The sequence below is a fragment of the Mauremys reevesii genome, linkage group 12, assembly GCF_016161935.1.
Source record: "Mauremys reevesii isolate NIE-2019 linkage group 12, ASM1616193v1, whole genome shotgun sequence".
Taxonomy (NCBI): Eukaryota; Metazoa; Chordata; order Testudines; family Geoemydidae; genus Mauremys; species Mauremys reevesii.
This window is the reverse complement of record NC_052634.1, coordinates 39,731,290-39,756,436: the sequence shown is the minus strand read 5'-3', so window position 1 is coordinate 39,756,436 and position 25,147 is coordinate 39,731,290. Positions and strand designations below refer to the sequence as shown.

The window sequence follows — 25,147 nt, the reverse complement described above, 5'->3', positions numbered from 1 at the left end:
CTGAGAGCAGGTAGCGACAAGTGTTGGTACTTGGTGGGGTGGATTCTTCTAAAGGGTTCCAGGCACCATTTCACCCTTTTGTTCTTCCCTGTGTAATAACAGAGCTGGTTAAGACTCAATGGAGAGTCTTGCTGCAGACCAACAGATCTGAAATCACTGATAACCAGCTCTAAGTATTAGTCCTGCTTTGGGACAGTGTCTCTCATGCAACAAACTGCCCAGTCTGCGCTAGCAGGGAGGCTCCCTCACTAACAGCTGAAATCAGGGAGAGCTGTGTGAACTGCAGGGCCGCAGGGGTGCCTGAACAGGGGGGAACAACACCCCAGGACTTTTAAAAATGGGAGGGCTCTGCCTTACCACTTTGTAATAACAGTAAGGGCTAATGATGGGGGGAGGGGACGGAGACCAGTGAGCTGGAGGAGGGGCTGAGGCAGCGCAGGAGTGGGGTCTCGGGGAGAAGGGGTGGGGTAAGGGCGTGGCCTCGAGTGGAAGGGGTGGGGCTACTGTTTGGGCTCTGGTGGCCGCTACTTTTAGGCAGGGCCTTCCTGGGGGGGCAAGTGGGGCAATTTGCCCAAGGCCCTGGGCCCCGCAGGGGCCCCACAAACCCTGGCCAAGAATCCTTTCCCTGGTAGCGCTCCGGGTCTTCAGATGCACTTCTGTGGTGGGTCCTTCAGTGCTGCCGAAGACGCAGAGCCTGTGAAGGACCCGCTGCTACTGAAGACTTGGACGCCGCCCAGTGAGTACAAGAGTCGCAGCAGGTGGTGCCTTTTTTTTATGTCCGCTCCCCCGCTTTGCCCGAGACCCCTGAATCCTCTGGGCGGCCCTGCTTTTAGGGAGCCTGTTCCGCTCCTGGTGGGACCACAAGACATCCCAGAGCAGAGAGGCTGGCCAGCAGAGCAGTGACAGGGGGGAACGGCAAGTGACCGGCAATGTGGCCAGACAGCGGAGGGAGAAAGGGGCTTTCCCCCCAGGAGGTGAGAGGTGAACTCTGGGTTTTCATTGACCCAGGACAGCAGCTGTGGGTGAGGTGCAGTGAAGGGAGGGGCACATCCACAGAGCTTCTGGGGTCTTGACTTAAGAGCCCGAGGCCAAAGGCCACTGCCCAGTGCGTGGGTGTTTTGCTCATAGTGTTGTGTTATGAATCCTGATTGTGGTGTTTTCCCAAGTTAATACAAGGTGATTTTCCTCCTTTTTATTAAAGTTTCTTTTCTACACTCAGTGGTTGTGAGTGGGGAAAGTATCACCTCTTAGAGGCACCCAGTGGCCAGGGTTAGTTTCCCCAGGTTACTGGGTGGGGGCTTAGGCACATTGTGTGTTGTATTGTTGAAGAGGAGCCCCAAGCACCCAAACAGGGAATTGTAACTTCAACCTTCAGAGTAAGAGCCAGAGGTGCTGCCAGCTGAGCTAGCCAGGCCGCCTAAACGTATTAACCCCTTTCACCGCAAGAGCAAACACACCGGGTACTTCTGTGCTTCTCAGCAGCTGGGAAAAAGCCTCTTGGTGGAAATAACTCCTGCCCCACTGCCAAAAGGAGCCCCTTGAGTGGGAACGGTCAGAGGCCCCACTTGGGGGCTGGCCCTGCTTTCCAACCACCTTGTGATGCTGGCCGCAGACCGAATGCTGGTCTGTGAGTGGCCTTCAGTGGGGGGTTGGCATGGCAGGGAGCAGCCTGGCCGGGTGTCTTTGTGGCTGTCTGCTGGCCGCGCATAGGCATGCTCCTGCCTTCCTCTTGCCCTGCCCTTGGTTGCTCTGTGGCTTTTAAGCCTTCCCTTGGAGCTGTCAGCACCAGCTGCCTTTGCTGCAGGTGCCCAGAGGAGGAGAGGTGTGCTGGACTCCAGCCTGGGACTCTTCCTCCCTCCTGCCTAGACCTGACTATGAAGCCTGGCCCTGGAACTCCTTCCTTTAAATGCCATGTGGGCAAGAGGAAAAGTGTGGCAGCTGCAGGGACCAAAGTTGAGGACTTCAGGTGAAGCAGTGAGAAACAACCATATGGTCAAACCACAGGACTCTCTAGCCAGACTGTTAAGTTCTAGGACCCCAACCTATAGCCGCCAGCCCATTGAACCAGCCAGACCAAATACCTATCTCCAGTGGCCATCAGTCACCCAGCAGGAGGGAAAAAATTCACTCTAGTTCACCCTGAGAGAGGGTAGCCAAGCACATTGAGCTCCAGGGCTTTGCAGCAAGCTAACATATCTCCAGCAGGTCCTACTGAGATTTGAACTCAGATTCCAGGATTCAGAGTCCTGAGTGCTGCCCATTACACCATGGGACCAGCTGCTGTTTCATTTTCTAGACCTCTGTGACTCTCAGCTGGCTGGTTTGCACTCTGCACTTCTTGCTTCCCACCAGCGGCTTCCTCTCGCAGGACTCTCTTTCCTCCTCCAGCGACTGTGGTCCTGCTCTACCAGATCTCTGGGTCCTGCCCTGAGTCCCTGCATCCCCCTGCTTTGTCTCCATTCCCTGCAGGCCACAAAAATGTCAGGGGAGGCCACCCCTCCCTTCACTCAGTGCTCCCGCTCATATCAGCCAGCTGCAGCCTAATCTCCTGGAACTCGGGCAACTGTCGCTTGATCCGGTCGTACAGTCACACGCTGACTGGCTCCCCTGCCTGGATGCTCTTGTGGAAATCCCACAGGCGACGCTGCAGGACTTGGCACCATTGGTTTCTTAAATGTTATGGTGTTTGCCCGACTGCCACAACAAAGCCGCCAACTCCTCCCTCACCGACTCCCACCAATCCCCCTCTGATGCTTTTCCGTTCTGCCAACACCACCAGGCCTCCCCTTCTGCTCCTTTATCTTGCAAGCTCTGGATGTTCAGCTTCCAATATCCTCTGCCCTGGGTCAGGGAATTGAAATCCTGATCAACACCAAACAGTCTAGAGGAATGGAGCCAGTTCCTTCATAGAACTTTCCTTTCACGCCTTAACTGGGGACCATACACACTAATATAGCCATAACCAGTGCTACAGAGCACAAAGCCAACCAGTAATGCCCTCCCTGGTTGGAGCTCCAGCACCTTCTGTACTCGCATCATGAATGTGAAGAACAAGACTCCAACCCCATCATTCTTCACTGGCCTGGAGGACCAGAGAGATGGGCCCTTCCACCAATCACCCTCTGCCCATCAAGCTACCCTAGACTTGTTAATGTTCATTTCCTGAACACCCACCATGTCCAAGCCCAGCTGCTCCAAGGCAATGAACATCAAGTGCCTCCTCCTGGGCCCCCAAATCCCTTCCACCTTCCAAATGGCCATTTTCACAGATGCCCCTTCCAGGGCACTGCCCTTGCTCAGCTGCACAGAGGACTTTTCATCCCCAATCCCTGCCCAGCACCATCTCTGGCACCATTCCTGAGGGCCACCCTGCCTCACTCTCTTCTTGCCATATTGGGTCCACCAATAACTCATGTAGGAGAGACAGCTCCCATCCCTCATTGGAAAAGGTGAGGCCAGCAGCACACAGTTTTTTTTTTCCTATTGCAGAGCCCAAGCTCAGAGACTCACCTTGGAGTGCAGGCACCCCTGTGCTCCCAGAAGACAAACCACCATTGTACAAAAAGACCTGCTGAAGTCTGGGATTGAACAAACAACCCTTAGATCTTCAGCCCAATACGCTCCCAACTGAGCTACTTTGGTAGCTATGTAGGAGCGTTTTGGCCTGTTGCTTCTCTGTCCGGGATGTTTTTGCAGCAGTTGCACACAAAAAGGACGTCATTGTGAGTGGCCCATGAAGACAAGACTCACTTTTGCCTGCCTTGCTCAGCTTGACTTGACTTGCTGCCTCACCCAGTTCCTGCCCTAGTGCCCGGGTTGACCTGGTGGTGGAAGGGGACTGGGGGCCAGTGGCACAGGGAGGAAGTTGAGCTGGACCCAGAGCTAGACTACACCCTGGCAGCAAGAGTCTGGCCACCACTTGCCGCCCCACCCTATTGTCCTGGCTTCCCCCACTGGGCGTCATTTCAGGAGGGAAGTGGAGCTTCTGCCTCCCTTCCCCAATTTTCACACCGCAGAGGAGTGCGAACAGGAAAACGAATGGCTGCTCCACACCCCCACCGGAGGAACCTGACGCCCTTAGCTGTGGGGAGTAAGAAGTGGCTGTTGGCTGACAGGGCCTGTCCCCGAGGAGCTGGAACAGCAGCTGCCGCCTCCCGCTCGGCTCCAGGCTGTGAGAAATGCTCATTGCCTGGCTGCATGGGCGGATGCTGCTCCCTGCTCTGGAGAGCGTCTGTATTGCTCTGTCAAGCCCCCGTCTTCACTGAGCCAGTCTGGTAAGGTCCCCACTGCCCCCTCCGGCCTGGCAGTTGAGAGTCTGTGCAGACATCAGCCCCCCTGCCAGCCCCACAGGCAGCAGCAGCACCAGCCCCCCAGCACCACAGGGGCACTCAATGCACTTCCTGTGGGCAGGGGCGGCTCTACAAATTTGGCCGCCCCAAGCAATCATGCCCGGGAGGCGCCCCCGAGCCGCGGGAGCAGCGGAACTGCCGCGGGCATGACTGCGGAGGGTCCGCTGGTCGCGCGGCTCAGCTGGACCTCCCGCAGCTGCGGACGGTTCGCTGCTCCGGCGGCTCCGGTTGAGCTGCCGCAGTCATGCCTGCGGGAGGTTCAGCCGAGCCGCGGGACCAGCGAACCGTCCGCAGTCATGCCTGCGGCAGGTCCGGTCGTCCCCGGGCTCCGGTGGACCTCCCGCAGGCATGACTGCGGCAGGTCCACCGGACCAGCCTGCCGCCCCCCTGGGAAAGGGCAGCCCCAGGCGAGTGCTTGCCCCGCTGGGCTCTAGAGCCGCCCCTGCCTGTGGGGAAATGGCTCCATGGAGTCGCTGACTTGGCTCCTTTTGCACTCTAGAGAGAGGAGCAGAACCAGGGCTATGGCTGATCTATAGGGCACCAGGTGAGTAGCAGACGGTTCAGGTGCTGAGAGTTTGCCTGACCCCTCAGGGACACCGTGTGAGGTGGTGTCCCAGGGATCTCTATGAAAGGAGCAGAACAAGATTTACTTGGGGTGGGGAGAGAATTGAGAGTGTCTCAGGGGGTTGTACAGAGGTATTGTCCCGGTGAGAGACTGGCTAAAACACAGGCCTCGTTGTGAGCAAGATTCCAACCTGCGCAGGGGAACCCTATTGGATTTTGACTCCAACGCCTTAATCACTCAGCCATCAGCACAGTAATGCCCTAATGCCAGAGAATCACAATGCCCAGGTGTGAAGTCATCTGAACTACAGAATTCCCACAGCAAACCTGGCTCCCAAAGCACAGGGGGGATTTGGGGTTCATTCTCTTTGCTTAGCCATGTGCAGTCGCACAGCAGGATGCGGCTGGTGGGACAGGGATACTGAATGCTCAAGGGTCAGACCTAGGAAGGTTGAAGCTTCATAAGCTTCTTGCCCTGCAGACAGCCTGCTCAGAGAAAGGAAACTCCCGCAGAATCCGGACTGGCTGTGTATAGCGCACTTCCACCGCATTGCCCAGCGCCCCAGCGACAAGCCAGAGCTGTGGTCTGGGAGTGAGAGGCACAGGCAGAGCGCTGACTGGTAGCTCAGCGCTGGGATAGCAGGGGCTGCGGGCAGGGAGTCAGGGGCACCGGCAGAGCATTTAATTGAACTGATTTAAATCTCAGGTTTGATCATTCCTGGGACTGGACCTGGCTAGGACTCTCGGGCATCACTGAAGTGTTCTTGAAATCAGGTTCCAGCTTTGTCTGGCCCCCTCCTTTTCTGAGCTGGGCTGCAGCCCCTGACGCAGCCGCCCGCCCGCCTGACGCGGACAGCGGGCCCAGCAGAGGCCCCAGCAGGGACCAGGCGGCACTTCGGCAAGGGCCCCTGGTGGGGCTGGCAGCCGGGCTCTCAGCGCCGAAGAGCCCAGGCTGGCCAGGGGAGTGCACCGGGCCAGGCAGGCAGGCAGCGGGAGGGGCCTGACTGGAGGGCCAGAGGCACGTGAGCATGTGTGCGAGCAGAGCATTGTGGGAGAGGAAGCAGGGGTAATCAAGTGTATTTTCCTGTTTAGTTTGCATCAAGGACAGAGTAACTGTACCTGGCATTTGAGGCCTGAGAGCTTAACCCTTGCCTGAAAAGTACTCACCATTAAGGGGTCTGGGTTCCAAACGGCAAAAAGTTGTGGGAGATAGAAATGGATGTATGTTTTATTCTTACATTTGCTATTCCAGGTGTGGAAAGACAGGCAATTTTAAATTTTTTAGAATTCTTGTTAGTGCTGCAGTGTTAAAATCACTTACCCTAAGCTTATGCCATGTGATCTCTTTCACGGTGTATTTTGGCCCTGAGAGCTAAAAGGTGTGTTCTTAGGGAGTGAGGTAGCAAACGTTAGTTGCAGAGGTGGTGCATGTGCCACAGAAGTCGTGTGCCCCCCCCCTGCCCCCGTCCAAGAGTCCAGGATTTGCATAAACCCACCCACTGACCTGTGACTAACAATCTCGCTCTGCTAACTTTTCCAGCAAAACAGGCCAAAGAAAGTGTATGCGAGCGCTGTACCACAGCCCCGGTGCACTTTTCGGTTCCTTCCCACAGAACTTTCCTTCCATAGCAGTCCAGTTCCTTGCTGTTGCTTGGCTAACCACTGCATGCATGGGCTATACCATACCCTGAGCTGATTCCGGGCTTTTGTGCTCAATACAGCCTTGCCCCTCCATGTCTCTGTGGCGCAATGGGTCAGCGCGTTCGGCTGTTAACTGAAAGGATGGTGGTTCGAGCCCACCCAGGGACGATGCTACGCCCGTGCTACTTCCTTGCTGCCCCGAGGCCTGTGGGGGGAGCCTGAAAGGTCCCATTTTGCTGCCTCTTGGCCTCAGTGCTTTCAGCTGGTGGTCCAAAGAGCAGGCTGGATGCCATTCAGAAACCCATCTGCCAGCAGCCGTGCCAGAGGCTGAGGCTTAATCCTCAAAGCCGAGCACAAAAACTTTCAGCCGGGAACATTTCGCTCCCTTCTTGCCTCTGCCCAAGCGGCAAGGGAGAAGCGGAGGAGACAGGCCGGCTCAAAGACACCTCCCTCCCACTTCCCTGTACGCTGTGCAAAGCTCTTGGCCTGCCTCATGCCTCGTCAGGAAAGCACGGCCATGCGGCCCAAGCCTGAGTCACGTCCGCGGCCTGGCCCGCCCCGCCCCGGCTGACGGCGCGCAGAGCCCCGCGAGTCAATGGCAGGTCGAGTCGGGAGCCTCGGCTCTTTCCCCTGACAGCCACACACACAGCGCTGCCTAGCGCCCCCAGAGCCTCCCTCGTGTTCTCCCGCAGCAGCCACCTGCCGGTGTGGGTGGGAAAAGGGGACCAGGAAGCACTGCAGCCTCATTCCGGGACAGAAGGCCCTGGCCACGCCCAGGCCTGCCTCTTGCCTTCAGCCCAGGCAGCCAGAGGTGCCAGGGAGCTCCCTGGCAGGCCGCCACTTCGCCTCAGCCACCTCTTGCCTCATGGCCTAGGCTCTTGGGGCTCTGCTGGTCACCCGCTCGCTTGAAGGCCCAGAGGGAAAAGAAACAAGCGCACACGTAGCAGAGGATGGTTTCGATCCATCGACCTCTGGGTTATGGGCCCAGCACGCTCCCGCTGCGCCACTCTGCTGCTTCTTCACACTCTCCCCCTGCCACCTAGCTGCCACTATCCGGATTAGTGCCTTACACGCCCTCGCTCTGGCAGGCAGATGCGCAGGCTACTAGGCAGCTGCCCTGGTCACAGGATTTTACAGCTAGCTTCTACAGGGTAAAAAGGATCTATTTGGGGTTTGGACCCCATTGGGAGCTGGGTAGCTGAGTGCCAGAGACGGGAGCACTTCTTAAACTGTTTTCAGTTACGCTTGTGGGGACGAGGTTCAGCCTTGGATCCGTGTCTGCAGCAGGCAAGCACCTCTGGCTCAATCGCCCCGCCGTATTAGCAGAGTAAAACACGGAGCGAACGCACACGCCTTGCAAAGGAAGAGGAGCCGATCTCGAACAAAAGTCAGCATTTTATTAAGATGAAGTTCAAAGAAAAAAAGTGTACGGACAGAGTTTCGCATAGAAGTTTCTGGTGCTCAGGGAACAACGTACAGCTTACCCAAGGTGCAAAGTTCGGTTTAAAATGGGTTGGCATAAGGAATACATAATCTGCAATAGCCCTGACTGGGGTAAAAGGTTAACGTACAGCCACTGAGTTAGGAGGGTATGTTGTCCATATGAGGGCTACGTTCGGGTGTGGAGTATAACGAGCGGTTACGACGATGAGGATGGATTGACCCGCGTTAGGTGAGTTTTAACGTTCGGTGTTTGGGAATCTTTGCCACAATCTAGTTGAAGCAGGGTCAGTATGAATTCAACCCTGCCATCTGTTGGTGATCTGTCGTCAAGGCCTTTTGGGGCTGATGTCATTTGCATGGTAACACCCACCCCGGATTGCATGATGGGAGTGCTTGTCCAAACGGTCATTTCAGCTGCTGCGGGATCCCCAGTCTCTTTGTTATTGGGGCAGGAGTAATCCAGTGTATTTTCCTGTTGATTTTGGATCAAGGACAGAGTAACTGTACCTGGCATTTGAGGCCTGAGAGCGTCACCCTCGCCTGAAAAGTACTCACCATTAAGGGGTAGAGGTTCCTAACGGCAGTGCGTGGAGGGAGGTAGAAATGGATGTTTGTTGGTCTCTTGCAGGTGCTGCTGATGTCCTTTCTGCTGTCCCTGGTGTGGAAAGACAGAGGCAGAGGTGGTTTTGAATCTCTTCAAATTGTTCTTAGTGTTGCAATTGCTCACCCTAAGCTTATGCCGTTAGATCTCTTTCACGGTGTATTTTGGCCCTGAGATCTAAAAGGTGTGTTCTTAGGGAGTGAGGTAGCAAACGTTAGTTGCAGAGGTGGTGCATGTGCCACAGAAGTCGTGTGCCCCCCCTGCCCCCATCCAAGAGTCCAGGATTTGCATAAACCCACCCACTGACCTGTGACTAACAATCTCGCTCTGCTAACTTTTCCAGCAAAACAGGCCAAAGAAAGTATATGTGAGCGCTGTACCACAGCCCAGGTGCTCTTTTCGGTTCCTTCCCACAGAACTTTCCTTCCATAGCAGTCCAGTTCCTTGCTGTTGCTTGGCTAACCACTGCATGCATGGGCTATACCGTACCCTGAGCTGATTCCGGGCTTTTGTGCTCAATACAGCCTTGCCCCTCCATGTCTCTGTGGCGCAATGGGTCAGCGCGTTCGGCTGTTAACCGAAAGGATGGTGGTTCGACCCCACCCAGGGACGACGCTAAGCCCGTGCTACTTCCTTGCTTCCCCGAGGCCTGTGGGGGGAGCCTCAAAGGTCCCATTTTGCTGCCTCTTGGCCTCAGTGCTTTCAGCTGGTGGTCCAAAGAGCAGGCTGGATGCCATTCAGAAACCCATCTGCCAGCAGCCGTGCCAGAGGCTGAGGCTTAATCCTCAAAGCCGAGCACAAAAACTTTCAGCCGGGAACATTTCGCTCCCTTCTTGCCTCTGCCCAAGCGGCAAGGGAGAAGCGGAGGAGACAGGCCGGCTCAAAGACACCTCCCTCCCACTTCCCTGTACGCTGTGCAAAGCTCTTGGCCTGCCTCATGCCTCGTCAGGAAAGCACGGCCATGCGGCCCAAGCCTGAGTCACGTCCGCGGCCTGGCCCGCCCCGCCCCGGCTGACGGCGCGCAGAGCCCCGCGAGTCAATGGCAGGTCGAGTCGGGAGCCTCGGCTCTTTCCCCTGACAGCCACACACACAGCGCTGCCTAGCGCCCCCAGAGCCTCCCTCGTGTTCTCCCGCAGCAGCCGCCTGCCGGTGTGGGTGGGAAAAGGGGACCAGGAAGCACTGCAGCCTCATTCCGGGACAGGAGGCCCTGGCCACGCCCAGGCCTGCCTCTTGCCTTCAGCCCAGGCAGCCAGAGGTGCCAGGGAGCTCCCTGGCAGGCCGCCACTTCGCCTCAGCCACCTCTTGCCTCATGGCCTAGGCTCTTGGGGCTCTGCTGGTCACCCGCTCGCTTGAAGGCCCAGAGGGAAAAGAAACAAGCGCACACGTAGCAGAGGATGGTTTCGATCCATCGACCTCTGGGTTATGGGCCCAGCACGCTCCCGCTGCGCCACTCTGCTGCTTCTTCACACTCTCCCCCTGCCACCTAGCTGCCACTATCCGGATTAGTGCCTTACACGCCCTCGCTCTGGCAGGCAGATGCGCAGGCTACTAGGCAGCTGCCCTGGTCACAGGATTTTACAGCTAGCTTCTACAGGGTAAAAAGGATCTATTTGGGGTTTGGACCCCATTGGGAGCTGGGTAGCTGAGTGCCAGAGACGGGAGCACTTCTTAAACTGTTTTCAGTTACGCTTGTGGGGGACGAGGTTCAGCCTTGGATCCGTGTCTGCAGCAGGCAAGCACCTCTGGCTCAATCGCCCCCCGCCGTATTAGCAGAGTAAAACGCGGAGCGAACGCACACGCCTTGCAAAGGAAGAGGAGCCGGGATCTCTAACAAAAGTCAGCATTTTATTAAGATGAAGTTCAAAGAAAAAAAAAGTGTACGGGACAGAGTTTCGGCATAGAAGTTTCTGGTGCTCAGGGAACAACGTACAGCTTACCCAAGGGGTGCAAAGTTCGGTTTAAAATGGGTTGGCGTAAGGAATACATAATCTGCAATAGCCCTGACTGGGGGTAAAAGGTTAACGTACAGCCACTGAGTTAGGAGGGTATGTTGTCCATATGAGGGCTACGTTCGGGTGTGGAGTATAACGAGCGGTTACGACGATGAGGATGGATTGACCCGCGTTAGGTGAGTTTTAACGTTCGGTGTTTGGGAATCTTTGCCACAATTTAGTTGAAGCAGGGTCAGTATGAAGTCAACCCTGCCATCTGTTGGTGATCTGTCGTCAAGGCCTTTTGGGGCTGATGTCATTTGCATGGTAACACCCACCCCGGATTGCATGATGGGAGTGCTTGTCCAAACGGTCATTTCAGCTGCTGCGGGATCCCCAGTCTCTTTGTTATTGGGGCAGGAGTAATCCAGTGTATTTTCCTGTTGATTTTGGATCAAGGACAGAGTAACTGTACCTGGCATTTGAGGCCTGAGAGCGTCACCCTCGCCTGAAAAGTACTCACCATTAAGGGGTAGGGGTTCCTAACGGCAGCGCGTGGAGGGAGGTAGAAATGGATGTTTGTTGGTCTCTTGCGGGTGCTGCTGATGTCCTTTCTGCTGTCCCTGGTGTGGAAAGACAGAGGCAGAGGTGGTTTTGAATCTCTTCAAATTGTTCTTAGTGCTGCAATTGCTCACCCTAAGCTTATGCCGTTAGATCTCTTTCACGGTGTATTTTGGCCCTGAGAGCTAAAAGGTGTGTTCTTAGGGAGTGAGGTAGCAAACGTTAGTTGCAGAGGTGGTGCATGTGCCACAGAAGTCGTGTGCCCCCCCTTGCCCCCGTCCAAGAGTCCAGGATTTGCATAAACCCACCCACTGACCTGTGACTAACAATCTCACTCTGCTAACTCTTCCAGCAAAACTTTTCTGTCAGGTTCTCATTCCGCACTGTATTCCTATGAACTTAAGCTTTTAAATAGCATCACAATCCACTTTCTTCAGTATATCTCAGTTTTTTACTTAGCTGTCTAAGATTTTTAAGTGTATGCTTTAACACACTATTTATAGTGGAATAATAATTAATTCTATTTTTCAACTAAAGAGAGAAGAAAACCATAAAATGTGTATTTATAGAGTTCAGCAGAATCTCAGGATATTAAACACATATATTTTCAATTTCTCTTAAATTGCTATTCTTTGGAACCCATGTCCCTTGTCTAACGATTTTTATGTAGGTTCATGTGAGTCCCGAAATCATGAACTGCTAAGTACCGTTCTACTGTTTTTGATTCATATGACCGGGATTACTACATTTTATTACTCCTGCCCTATTAAGAAAGTGTTTGGGGATCCCACAGCAGCCAAAATCACCATTTGGACAAGCACCCCCATCATGCAATGTGGGTTGGGTGTAACCATGCACATCAGCAACGAAAAGCCCTTACAACACATCACCAACAGATGGCAGGGTAGAGTTCATTCTGACGCTGCTTACATCCTCCCCACAGCCAAGAGTTGGTGGTCCTGATAAATCACACTCCCTATTATACCAGCTCATTGGTATTGAATGCTGAAGTTATGGCTAGCAAAAGTAGCCACCCATCTCTGCCCTGTAGAATCCAGCTTAGCCCTTCTTAACACATAAGTCAGTGGATTGTTCTCTGTGCATACCTGAAACTGAGCACCAGACAAGTAGTCTCGAAATTTCTCAATGATGGCCCATTTCAAGGCCAAGAACTGCAGCTAGTGGATGGGATAGTGAGTTTCGCTATCAGACAGTCCTCAGCTGGCAAAGGCTACAGATTTATATTTACCTTCCACTTCCTGGTAGGAGAGTGCTCCCAGACCCTCCAAACTGGCATCAGCATGCAGGATACTGTTTGTTTGGTCAGCAAGGACTAGGACTGGCACATGAATCAGGCAAATAATGATTTCCCGTAAAGCCCTGTCACATCTCTCATCCCGCCATGTCCCCAATGGAGAGGAGAGGAGCCCCTCCCCTGTTCCAGGCCAGGTGTACCAGATCTGTGGGGGCAGATGTCCATGGCCCAGCCCAGGTGAGCTGGAGCTGCTGGGGAGAGAAGTTCCTTCCTCAGCCCGAGCCCACCAGAGTTGATGTTGCAGTGGGGGAGAGGTATTTCTCACCTGGTTTTTAGATGCTCTGATGAGAGGGAGCAGAAGAAAGATTTTTCTTCTCCTTACATTTCAAATTCTCCACCCCCACCCCTAACCATTTTCTGCTCTAGCCTGATCTCTCTCTTATGTGTTCAGGGCCGTCCTTACCCATAGCCAGCTGCCTAGGGCACCACCAGGTGTGGGGGCACTGCTCTGCTGGGAGCCTGGACAGACGGGAAGCAGTGGAGCATGTAAGAGCAGGGCTGCTGGGTCCTAGAGAGAGCCGAATGCAGCACCGTCTGAGGGAGGGGATTGGCTGCTGGGGTCTCTGGGAAGGGGTTGGGGAGGGAGCTCACCTGTGAGTGTGACTCTTTCCCCCGGCTGAGGTGAGGTGAGGCAGGCCCTGCGGCTCTGGAACCAGTATCCTCTGTTGTCCCCCATAACATCCATTCTTCTCCCACCCTGCCCCATGGAGTACCCCCTCCTTTCTCCCTCCTCCCCAGAAGCATCCCTCTCTCTCTCCTCCCTCCCCTCCATCAGGGATGGGTTGGGTGAGGTGCTGGGGGTAGGTGGGGGGAGGAGGCTGGCTCCCTGCCTGCTGAGGAATGAAAGTGAAAGTAACTCACTTCCTGGGCAGTGAGCCAGGATTGGCATGTCACAGGGGGCTGGGCTGGGGTTAGCCAGATGTGTGAAAACTCAGGACAGGGGGTTGGGATAGGGTGAGCAGATATCCCTATTTTATAGGGCCAGTCCCAATTTTGGGGTCTTTTTCTTATATAGGCTCCTTTTACCCCCCACCCCCACCCCCTGTCCTGATTTTTCACACTTGCTGTCTAGTCACTCTGGGTGGGGGTAATTGGTGCCTATATAAGACAAAGCCCCAAATATCGGGACTGGCCCTATAAAATCAGGACATCTGGATCTGGTCAACCTAGCTGGGGAGCGTGTCTCCCCCGGGCTGGCAGCTGCCACCGATCCACCTCATCCGGGGGGAGCTGTACAGGGCAGGATGAGCTGCTGTGGCTCCATGGGTGACCTGTCCCTGAGATCAGATGCTGTGCTAACTTCACTATGGTCCGTAAGGCTGGTGGTGGTGCCCATTGGCGTGTGATTGGACCTGAGGGTTTGCTGCTGCTGTTGCCACTCTGCACCCCAAGAGGTGGATTTTGGGGTCTACTGCAGCTGTTGGACCAGCAGTATGAAAGCAGTACTGTGTTGCCATTTAGATTGTCATTTAACAACTTTGTTTGCCAAAAATTCTTGCTAACAATCCTGAATCCAATTTCAATATTTAAAAAAAAAAAGTCAATATCTTAGCCAAAAACAGAAAATTAAGTTGTTGACAATTATTAGTGACAGGTTTGGTTTGAGGCAGGGAGTAGGCCAGTTTTCATCAGAGAAACAAAAAATGTTGACTGACTTTCCTATAGCCTGTTACTCCTGATAAGAGCCCTCCAACAACTGTAATATGCTCATCTCCTTACTAGCGTATAAAGCAGGGGTCGGCAACCTATGGCACACATGCCAAAAGTGGCAGGTGAGCTGATTTTTGATGGTACGCAGCGGCAGGCTGAGTGGCTCAGCCCATCACTGCTCTGGGGTTCCGGCTGCTGCCCTATTGCCAGCTGGGATACCGGCCATCGGCCCCACTCAGCACCTGCTGCTGGCCTGGGGACCCCCCAAGGAACCCCAGGCTGGCAGCGGGCTGAGCAGGCTGGCAGAACCACTCAACCTGCTGTCAGCCTGGGGTTCCATTCACTCAGCCAGCAGCGGGCTGAGTGGGCTGGAGGCGGGCTGAGCAGGGCCGGTGGAGGGTTGAGTGGCTCAGTCTGCTGCCAGTCTGGGGTGCCGGCAGCACTCAGCCTACTGCTACACCGGTGTTCCGGCTGCCGGCCCCTTGCCAGTCAGGAGCCCAGCCCCCGGCCCCACTCTGCCTCCTGCCAGCCTGTGTGAGCAGAATCCCAGGCTGGTAGCGGGCTGAGGGGGGTTGGCGGCCGGGATCCTGGCTGGCAGGAGTTGGTGGTCAGAACCCCAGACCAGCAGCGGGCTGAGCAGGGCCTGGGATCCTTGTCTAGGGTTCCAGCCACCAGCCCCGCTCAGCCCGCACCCGGTCTGGGGTTCCATTTACTCAGCTGGCAGTGGCCTGAATAGGACCTCAGATAATAACAATAGTTTATTTATATAATATACACATAGAGAGAGAGACCTTCTACAAACGTTAAAATGTATTACTGGCACGAGAAACCTTAAATTACAGTGAACTTGGCACACCACTTCTGAAAGGTTGCCGACCCCTGGTATAGACTGACCATATGTTGTACTAAGATTCTCCTGCTTTTTTTTTTTCCTGTGAGTCAGTATAGCTTTTGCCAGCCCAGAAGTTGGGCAGCCAATGTTTTACGTTTTCACAATGTTTTCTCCAACTTTCATAAAGTAAATACATAGTTAATGTGAGTTAAAAAGGCCACGGACACTTCCTTGTGAAGAATCTGTACAGCAGCTCATGCTAGAGCTGTGAAAATGTCAGTTTTTGATGGAACTTTAGAGGCAGTGATTTATCATGTATTTTATCATATGAATGTGCTGCTATTGCTAATGTCTTTCCAAACAAAAATAAGGCACAATAGGACTTCTGTAACATTTCTGTGCTACCTTAATCTAGATGAGATGATTCTGTGCTGACTTCATTTTGGTCACTTTGTGCTTTACCTAGCAGTAAAACTAGGGTTATATTTTCCCACTGTTTGGAAACCCAGCTTATTAAACTGATTTTGCAGCCAAAAAAGCCAGAAAGATTGCTTTTAATTAAAAACAAATCTTTGTTTCAATACCTCTTCATATAAATTTCCAATACAATTTTGACAAATTAAAAAAATTATATTATTTGCATCATTCTGTCAAATCAGAATTTTTTCTATAGTGCCACTTCTTTAGTGCTAGTGCATCAGCATTACAGCGTGCTTCATTAAGTTAAACTGGTTTAATAACGTGAATGTGGCAAGTTTTCCAATACTGTATGCTTATATTTGTGTTGCTAAGAGCAGATCAGGCACAGGGGCACCAGTTTCATAATCTCGCCTAGGGCACCATAAATCCTAAGGACGGCCCTGCATGCCTCAAGTCTCTTTTTCCTGGCCTTGTTCCAGAGCCCTCACAGCCCAATTCTCTGCCCTAACATTGAGCCCTCTACTGCACCCTGAACCTCTCATTCCACCCCCACCCCAAAGCCTGCACCCCCTAGCCAGTGCTCTCATCCCCCTGCACTCCAACTCTCTGTCCCATGTAGCCTGATTTAGGGTGTACTAATAATATTAATTTGGAAAATATGATGAAAATGTAATTTATTAGCTTACATTTTATTTAATTTAATTGAGTTATAAAGTTACAGTTGCATTACCGCTATACAAAAGATACATATGACAAAAGATACATATGGCATTATATGCAACAAAGGTTTGGTTAATATACTCACACCCTTTCTTGATAACCTGGTGGTAAGAGACACAGGCCCAGCCTTGCAGTTCAGGTTTCTCAATTCTTGAGTGAAAGATGCAGTGCTTAGAAAAAGCTAATGTTACTTTGGGTTTACTTGAATAAGTTAAACTTAAAATCAAAACCTAATAAACAAAGAATAAAAACTTAGGGAAACCGAGCTTAGCCGAGTTACTTTGAAACTTAAAGTTTAAGAACAAGTACAGCCTACTGATAGTAGATAGAGAATGGAGGAAGTAAGTCAGAATGATAGAGCGACGTGCTCTAGTGAGGTGGGTTACCTCTTTTATAGGGCACAAGCGCCGGAAATCCTTCCTCCTATGCCCAAATTTCATTCCTTACCCACAAAACGTTAGGGTACGCTTACTTCATAGGCTAGTATGTTTGTGCGTGTTGATGACGTGTACATATGCACATAAGTTCCCTTGTGGTGTACCTGTTAAATCTGTGGGTACAACACTGAAAAACCCCTTATGCCATTCTCCATTGTCGATTGGTCTAGGTAAAGGCCTTAGACAGGTGTGGGTACTTCTCTCTTTAAATAACAAGATAAAGGTCAATTTTCCTTTCTGAGTAAAAGGTCACACTATAGAGATGCTCACTTTGCCTTAGCTTAACATACAGGATATGGCCTGTAGGTCCTCGTAAGTCATGTGCTCCAGCCCCCTAATCATTTTTATTGCCCGCCACTGGACTCTCTCCAGGTTCTCCACTTCCCTTCTCATGTGGGTCCCAACCCCAAAAGTACTCACATTTCACCCCAATGGCCCCCAAATGCCGGCTTTTAATATGTAAATAGGGTGCTGCCATGGTCAAGTCACTCCCGAGTTCTCCAGTGGAGCCTGCTGGCGGACAACAAGGTGAAAATTAGCCAGGACGTCGCTCAGTCAATTCCCTCTGCTCCCAGCAGGTGGTATCGGAAAGCTCCAAGATGGCTCACTTCCCTTTCTCTCATCAGCTTCAGGCCCCAGGGTTACAAATGCACAAACCAGTTGGGATTCTCCCCTGGGCTCAGGGGGTGGGACTGCTCTGAGGGGATGGACTTGCACACTTGGGATATTAGTGCAAAGATACAATTTCAATTTCTCTTAGAGAAATTTGAGGGCAATTTATATTTGGTAAAAATCTTATTTAGTGAAAGGAAAGCTGCAGTGACAGCCTGGTTACTGGGGTGCAAAACACTTTCCTCCTGGGAGAAACAAGAAGTTAGAATTAGAAATTTACATCATTTGTTCCAATGTTGGCACAGGTTTAATTTTGCTTCTGTGTAGGCTTGTTTCAGGCTGTGACTGTTTTGGTTTATTGGGTTGTTTTGTTTTTTTAAGTTGGACTGGAGCTTTTAATTGACATTTGCTGGATTCGAATGGCTGACCTACAACACCAGTTTTGACATAGTTCTGCATATTTTATACAGATTTGGCCAGTATTCAAGGATCCAAATCCTTTATAGAAGGTTTTAGTGGTCAGGCTTATTTATTTTATGTTATTTTATCATCCTGCTGTAGCACACCTTTTGGATAAAATGTTGAAATTATTAATTTATGGTATTTGTTAATTTTTATTTTTGAAAACAAAGTTTTTCTTAGTGTTTGGGTTTTAAATTAAGCATTATTTTTGGTTTCAATTTTTTATTTTGGCTTTGGTTATTGATGGGATCTTTAAGAACTTTGGATTTAATACTAAAATTTGGACAGATTTAGATTATTTAAAGTAAACCCTGTTTACTATTTTATTTTAATAAAGGTTGTATTGCTCTAAACCCTGGCCAGGGGGAGAGGAGATGAGCCTGGCCTTTAACTGAGAAGGAGCAGAGGCATGGGAGGCATGGCCCCCGTGAAGGGTGGGGCCAGATGATGGGGAGCACAGCCCCCCCGATTTTTTTTGTCTAGCCCACCTCAGTCACCCACCAAATGAGAAGAGTCTGATGCCACCTGCTGGTCACTGGGTGTCACTGCTGCTCCATGGGAAACATGCTCTGTGTGTTACCGTGACTGGTCCGTGGGTGTCACTGCTCCTAGAAGGCAGCTACACGCTGTGCATTACGCCACCTGGCCACTGGGTGTGTCTGCTGCTCCAAGGAAAACACCTTCTGTGCGTTACCCTGATTGGCCACTGGGTGTCACTGCTGCGCCAAGGGAGACATAAGAACGGCCAGACTGGGTCAGATGCAAAGTCCATCTAGCCCAGTATCCTCCTGTCTTCTGCCAGCGGCCAGTACCAGGTGCCCCAGAGGGAATGAACAGAGCAGGGAATCATCCAGTGATCCATCCCCTGCCGCCCATTCCCAGCTTCTGGCAAACAGAGGCTACAGGCACCATCCCTGCCCACCCTGGCTAATAGCCCTTGATGGACCTGTCCTCTGTTCATTTATCTAGTTCTTTTTTTTAACCCTGTTATAGTCTTGGCCTTCACAACATCCTCTGGCAAGGAGTTCCACAGGTTAACTATGCAACTGCCCTGAGTCCCCCCCCCCCGGGTTGTATATGGAAAAGAGGATGAGGATGAGGAGAGCCATGATGTGTCTGTCACTGGCTGGTGCCTCAGTTTCCTCTAGGCAGCAGTGCTGCAGGCTCCTTTGGTCAGTGCCCATGCAGCTGTGTCGGGGGAAGGGGGAGTAGAGGCTCATGCTCCCCAGCCCCACGCCCCTCCCCCAGCAGCTGGGGAATCCAGGCCAAATGTAACCCTGGTAGCTGGGCCGGGATTAGCCTGGGACGGAGTAGGGCTGGGGAGGAATTGCAGGGGAGACAGATGCACCAGCTGTGAGGGGAGATCCTCCCATTCTCTGCCAACCCCCCTCACTCCTTGCAGCACGGCGCACCCTAGCATTTCTTACTCTGTCGTGGGGGTGTCTGCTGCCTGCTTCTCCCTTAGCATCATCTCTCCCCCGGGGCACTGGTGTTGCCCGTCCAGCGTCCTGGTGTGCCCCATTGCGCTGCCCTGCAATTGGGGGGCAGCTGGTGGATGGAATATGGGGGTGGGCAAGGCTGGGGACCAGGACTCCTGGGTTCTCCCCCCAACTCTGGGAGGAGAGTGGAGGAGGTTTAGTGGGTAGAGTGAGGGAGGGGCAGGGCTGGGATCCAGGGCTCCTGCTTTTTCTGGTTTTCTCCACCTCCTGCAGCTGCCTCAGTCCTTTCAGTGCATTTCCTGTTCCAAATTCATTTGCTGACTTGTGCAATCCACCCCATAGGTGGCTGCATCTCAGTGTTGGGTGAGGCACCCTTGGCTGCCTCACCTCCTAACCGCGTCTCTCTCTCCCTGCAGGTGACCCTGCAGCATTCGGCAAACATCCGCAAGATCATGGGGGGTGCTTTGAGCATTGGGCAGGCAGGGGCCAGATGCCCAACCCCCGCCCTGAGAATGGGACCCAGCCCCCCCTACTTTTTACAGGGATTAAAGAGGGGGAAAGGGGGGTAAATCAGAGGAGGGGGTGGCCAGGGTCTGAGCAGGGGGTGGAAATTGACTGGTCGGGGGGTCAAGCAGCTGGAGGCAGAGTTAGGAGAGGGGCTGAAGGGCAAAGTCAGGGAGGGGGGAAGGAGCCGGAGTTAAGCCCAGGGGGAGGCGCTGCCAGCGGGTTAAACCCCGGCACAGGCAGGGGCAGAGGGGTAACAGTTACCCCGGGGGGCTGAGACTCCAGTGTTTGCAAAAACAGGGTCGGGGGAGCAGAGGGGCTTTTCTATTTCCCCTCCCACAGGCAGCACCTCTCAGCATGGGCTTCCCAGGGCTGGGCTCTTAAAGGCACAGGCATCCCACTGCCTAGACACTGCAGCTCCTCTCTGATGTGACCTACTGAGGTGCTGCAGTAGGAGACTCAATTCAGTGAAACCGGCATTCCCTATACGCCCCCCAGCCAGGGGGCTGTGCACCCCTCCCCCGAATTTCCCCAACACCCCCCAGTGGTCAGGTAGTTACATGCAGCGCTGCCAATGTTGTCATTGGTTGCAAATTTGAATGGAAATTGAAACATTAACACACACTTTAAAAGCAGATCCAACGTATGAAAAATACCTGTACCTGAGAAAGTAAAATAGGATTGAAAAGTCTGGACAAAGCCGGGTTTCCTCACCCAGCTGTTGTGTTTGCTGACAATGTCGGTGCATTGGCTTCGGCAATGTTGGCCAACCTCAGAATTTCAAATGATGATTTGGAAGCAAGGTGTGAATGAGCTCTCCCCTGACAGCTAGTGATGAGCCAGGGTTGGGGGAGGCTTTGGGACCAGACTGTATTTACATGAACTCACCTACTCTGCCGAGGTGTCCAGCAGACAGAGCTGGGCCGCCTCTGCTCTAGGTGCCCAGAGGAGGAGGGAAGGTGTGTGGGGCTCCAGCCTGGGAATCTTCTTCCCTCCTGCCAAGCCCTGACTATCAATCCCAGCCCTGACCCTCCTTTCTTCAAGCCCCATGTGGGCCCCAGGAAAAGTGTGGCAGGAAGCACCAGGGCCAAACTTGTGGGCATCAGGTGAAGCAGCAAGAATCCCAACCATCAGGGTAGCAAATTCTAGAGTCCCAACCCCTTGTGGCCACCCCAGCCAGAGACCTGCCTCTAGGAGGTGTGAGTCACCCAGCAGGAGGGGAAATATTTGCTCTTGCACAATTGGAAACAGGGAAGTTGAGCACTGGGAGCTCCAGGGCTTCACCACAAGGTCCCACTGAAGTTTGAACTCAGATTGCAGGATTCAGAGTCCTGAGTGCTGCCCATTACACCATGGGACCAGCTCATGCTACTTTCTCTGCACATTGGTGACCCTCACGGGGCTGGCTTGTGTAAGGGGGCTCCTGGCCCTTTACTAAAACTTAGTGTGTGTGTGTGTGGTGGGGGGATTGTTTGGCTAGTTCCCAGCACCAATAGAAGGGGGAAGGGCCAATGGGAAATCAGGCCCCTGAGACTGACAGTCCCCAGGGGCAATGGGGAGAGGCCAAAGCTCCAGGTTAGCCGCACTGACAGGCCAGGCAGTGTAATGAGGGAGTCACCAGGCCAGGGGGTCCCATCCTCCGTGGGAGCTGGAACTGCCTGGGCCAGAGTGGGGCGGAGCTAAGGAGAGAGCAGGAGCCCGAGAAGAGCCGGGGAGCAGAGCTGCGCAGGTGTAGTGCCAGAAACTGCTCCCTGTAGGACTTTGCTACCTGCAGCAGTTACTGAGACCTGAGGTTGTTCTTATTTGCTGCTTGTCCTAATTGGCTAAAACTTGACAGTGGTTTCTCTAGCAAAGGCCAGTCCCTGGCCCCTTGGTCCAGACATCCTCATTCACACCAGGCTGGGGTGACCAGATGTCAAAGATGAAATATCGGGACGCAGGGGGCGGAGCCAAAAAAAGCCGGAGACTCCTCCCCCCACCGCCAGGCGGCAGTGGCACAGCCCCGTCTCCACCCAACTCTCGGCTCCAACCCCCGATACACCCCCAGCTCCCCCATCCCCTCGCTCCTGGGCCCAGCCTGGGCTCCGAGCTCTACAGCCGAGCCGCGCTCCAGGTCTCTCCTGCAGCTCCCGGGCAAGGGGCGAACCAGGCAGCCGGGCCCGGGCCCTCCCGGCAGGAGCGTGTCTGCCCCACGTGTCTCTCCACCCCCCGCCCACATGGGTCCTGCCCGCTCCGCACTGCCCCCAGCCCCACTGTGCTGCCTCGCAGGCTCCAGGGCTGGAGCAGCCTCCATGCTGCACTCCTGGCCGTGGCCCGTGTGCAAACCTGGGAGGGAGGAGGAATGCCGCCTGCTTGGGGAAGAGGCAGGGCCAGGGCAGGGATTTGGGGAGGGATCCAATGGGGCAGTGAGGGGGTGGGGCTGGGGGCAGGGCCAGGGCGGGATTTGGGGAGGGATCCAATGGGGCAGTGAGAGGTGGGGCTGGGGCAGGGCCTGGGCGGGGTTTTGGGGAGAGATCCAATGGGGCAGTGAGGGGGTGGGGCTGGGGGCAGGGCCAGGGTGGGGATTTGGAGAGGGATCCAATGGGGGAAGGAGGGGGCGGAGTCAGGGGGGCGAGTGTCCCTCTGGGCTCTGCCTGTGCGCCGGAGCAGAGGACAAAATTGTTTGTTTGTCCAGTGTCCCGACCAAACATCAGTCGGGACGTGGGACAAACAAGCAAATATTGGGACAGTCCCGATAAAATCGAGACGTCTGGTCACCCTACATCAGGCTTCAAGTTGAGAATCATTTCCCATTCCCGCTCTGTGGGAGAGGAGACTTTTAAAAGCGCTCTCTGTGCGACTGCACATGGCTAAGCAAAGAGAACAAACCCCCAATCGCCCCTGTGCTTTGGGAGCCAGGTTTGCGGTGGGAATTCTGTAGTTCAGATGACTTCACGCCTGGGCATTGTGATTCTTTACCAGCTTCTCTGGCGTTGGGGCAGTTTTGTGCTCACAGCTGTGATGGCCGAGTGGTTAAGGCGTTGGAGTCGAAATCCAATAGGGTTCCCCTGCGCAGGTTTGAATCCTGCTCACAGCGAGGCCTGTGTTTTAGCCAGTCCCTCACCCGGGCAATACCTCTGTACAACCCCCTGAGACACTCTCAATTCTCTCCCCACCCCAAGTAAATCCTGTTCTGCTCCTTTCATAGAGATCCCTGGGACACCACCTCACACTGTGTCCCTGAGGGGTCAGGCAAACTCTCAGCACCTGAAGCCTCTGCCACTCACCTGGTGCCCCATAGATCAGCCATAGCCCTGGTTCTGCTCCTCTCTCTAGAGTGTGAAAGGAGCTGAGTCAGTGACTCCATGGGAGCTACGGGGCTGCAGAACCAACAGAGAAAAAATAGGTGCTCAGCGCCCACTGGCAGCCAGCTCCCCCCCCCCACTACAGGCCTTGCTGACAAGCTCCTCCTCTTCCCCTTCAGTGCCTCCTGCCTGCCAGTGATCAGCTGTTCAGTGGGGTGCAGGAGGCGCTGGGCGGGGAGGGGGAGGAGCAGAGACAGAAAGAGGTGGGGGAGGGAGAGGAATGGGGCAGGAAGGTGCAGGCCAGGAAGAAATGGCACCGGGATGATCCCCTGCTCACCACTCGCAGGCTGGGGTGCTCACCGCTCCCCACGGTTTCCAGGGAGACCCCTAGTGTGCCAGCCCTTCTTGATGTCACCATCTCACTGCCAGGGTCAAGCCGCAGACTCCTCCGCCCCTGGGACTGCTCCTGCAATCCCTCGGGGGACCCTGTTACTGCAGAGTCCTTCTCACTGGTCACACACTCCCAGGGGTTAATCACCCCTGCAATCGTCCCTTCGTTTTACTGCTCCCCAGTCACTTACTGCAGGAAGTGCCATCCACGGGGCGCAGTAGGTCCCGCCACTGCCACCAGTTGTCACGGAGTGTGGGGGAGTCCGACTCTGCACCCCTCTTCCTGGGACTCACAGTGACTCTCAGCCAGTCAGTAAAACAGAAGGTTTATTGGACAACAGGAACACAGGCTACAGCAGAGCTTGTGGGCACAGCCAGGACCCCTCACTCTGGTCCTTATGGAGATTCAGGGAGCATAGATCCCAGCTTGGGATTCCCTGAATTCCACCACCCAGCCCCAAAACCGAAACTGACCCAAACCCTCTCCAGCAGGCTCTCTTCACTTTGTGCAGCTTCCCGAGCAGAGCTGTTTACTCCCCCTGCCTGATTCAGGTTACAGGCTCATATACAGACCATCACCTAAAGTCACCCCCTGCTCTCCCATCCCCCACACAAACAGATACTACTGCATCACGCCCTCACTCCCGACCCACAGCCCCCTGGGCTCCCTGCTGAACTTCCCAGTCACTGCGCTGCTGGTGCCCCTCACTCCTGACCCGCAGCCCCTGCTATCCCTGTCCTGACCTCCAGACTCACGGCTCTGATGGTGCCCCTCACTCCCGACCTGCAGCCCCCTGGCTTTCCCCCAGCTCTACCAGTGCCCCTCACTCCCGACCCACAGCCCCCTGTGCTCCCTCCAGCTCTGATGGTGCCCCTCACTCCCGACCCGCAGCCCCCTGGACTCCCCGCTGAGCTCCCCAATCACTGCGCTGCAGGTGCCCCTCACTCCCAACCCACAACCGCTGCTATCCCAGTCCTGACCTCCAGACTCTCAGCTCTGCTGGTGCCCCTCACTCCCTACCCGGAGCCCCCTGGGTTCCCTCCAGCTCTGACGGTGCCCCTCACTCCCGACCCGCAGCTCCCTGGGTTCCCTCCAGCTCTGACGGTGCCCCTCATGCTGGGTCGGTCGGGCTGGGGCGCGAAGCAGGGCTGGGCGCGAGCCGCGGCTGGGCGAGGCACCGCCCCTCTCCTGGGGGGCGGCGGCGACTCTGGACGCGAGCCAGGCCCTTCCTGTGGATCGCCCACAGTGGCCACGCAAACTGAGAGCCCTGTGAACACTGAAAGTGAGGCAGACAATGTCCAGCACGCCCCACAGACAAAGGAGGTACACTCCAAACCCCATATCTCACAAAACCAAAATAAATGGCTAACAGTCACTCGAAAGAAGCAGTGGATCGGCCCAATCCGCACAACAGAAATCATAAGCAGTGCTTTTAAAGAGACTGTAAAACCCACCTGCCTGCCAAATCCAGACCTCTCCTTAATCACATCTGGTGAAGAGGATTTGGACACTGAAGGACCAAGTACAGAAACAAGTGAGAGCCACACAATTACCACTATTGAGGAGACAGTGGAAACAATTATAAATGGAACACAAGAAAAGACCCTAATCCAACTACCTAATAACAACCCAGCGTGCCCCTTTTGTGGCGATCACGTTGGCAAGCCAATTGCTCTAAGTGTCCACCTCAAGCGAAATCACGGTGGAAAAGTGGTCGAATTTCAATGTTCCATGTGCAACAAAACTGATTCCAAAGCACACAGCATCTTGTGCCATATTCCAAAATGCAAAGGGAAAATAAATGAAGAACGAGCGGGTGACTGGGCTTGCAGAACATGTAACAAACAATTTATCACCAAAAGTGGGCTCTCCCAACATAAGAGAATAGCCCATCCAGCGATACGGAACCAAGAACGTATCGAAGCCAGTCAGCCCAAAACAACCTCCCAACGTGGCAAACACAACAGCTGCTGGACTGTTGAAGAACAGCT

The 25,147-nt window shown here is 54.0% G+C and overlaps 5 non-coding genes and 1 pseudogene across 5 annotated transcripts; 4 read left to right on the top strand and 2 right to left on the bottom strand.

Annotated features, from left to right (window-relative positions):
• Positions 1-25,147, top strand: part of LOC120375816 — a 647,258-nt pseudogene that overhangs the window by 457,332 nt on the left and 164,779 nt on the right.
• On the top strand, positions 6,649-6,722 carry TRNAN-GUU. Its single transcript has one exon. It is a non-coding gene; the product is annotated as a tRNA-Asn (tRNA).
• Positions 7,496-7,567, bottom strand: TRNAM-CAU. Its single transcript has one exon. It is a non-coding gene; the product is annotated as a tRNA-Met (tRNA).
• Positions 9,137-9,210, top strand: TRNAN-GUU. Its single transcript has one exon. It is a non-coding gene; the product is annotated as a tRNA-Asn (tRNA).
• TRNAM-CAU lies at positions 9,984-10,055 on the bottom strand. The gene has a single exon. It is a non-coding gene; the product is annotated as a tRNA-Met (tRNA).
• Positions 22,476-22,557, top strand: TRNAS-CGA. Its single transcript has one exon. It is a non-coding gene; the product is annotated as a tRNA-Ser (tRNA).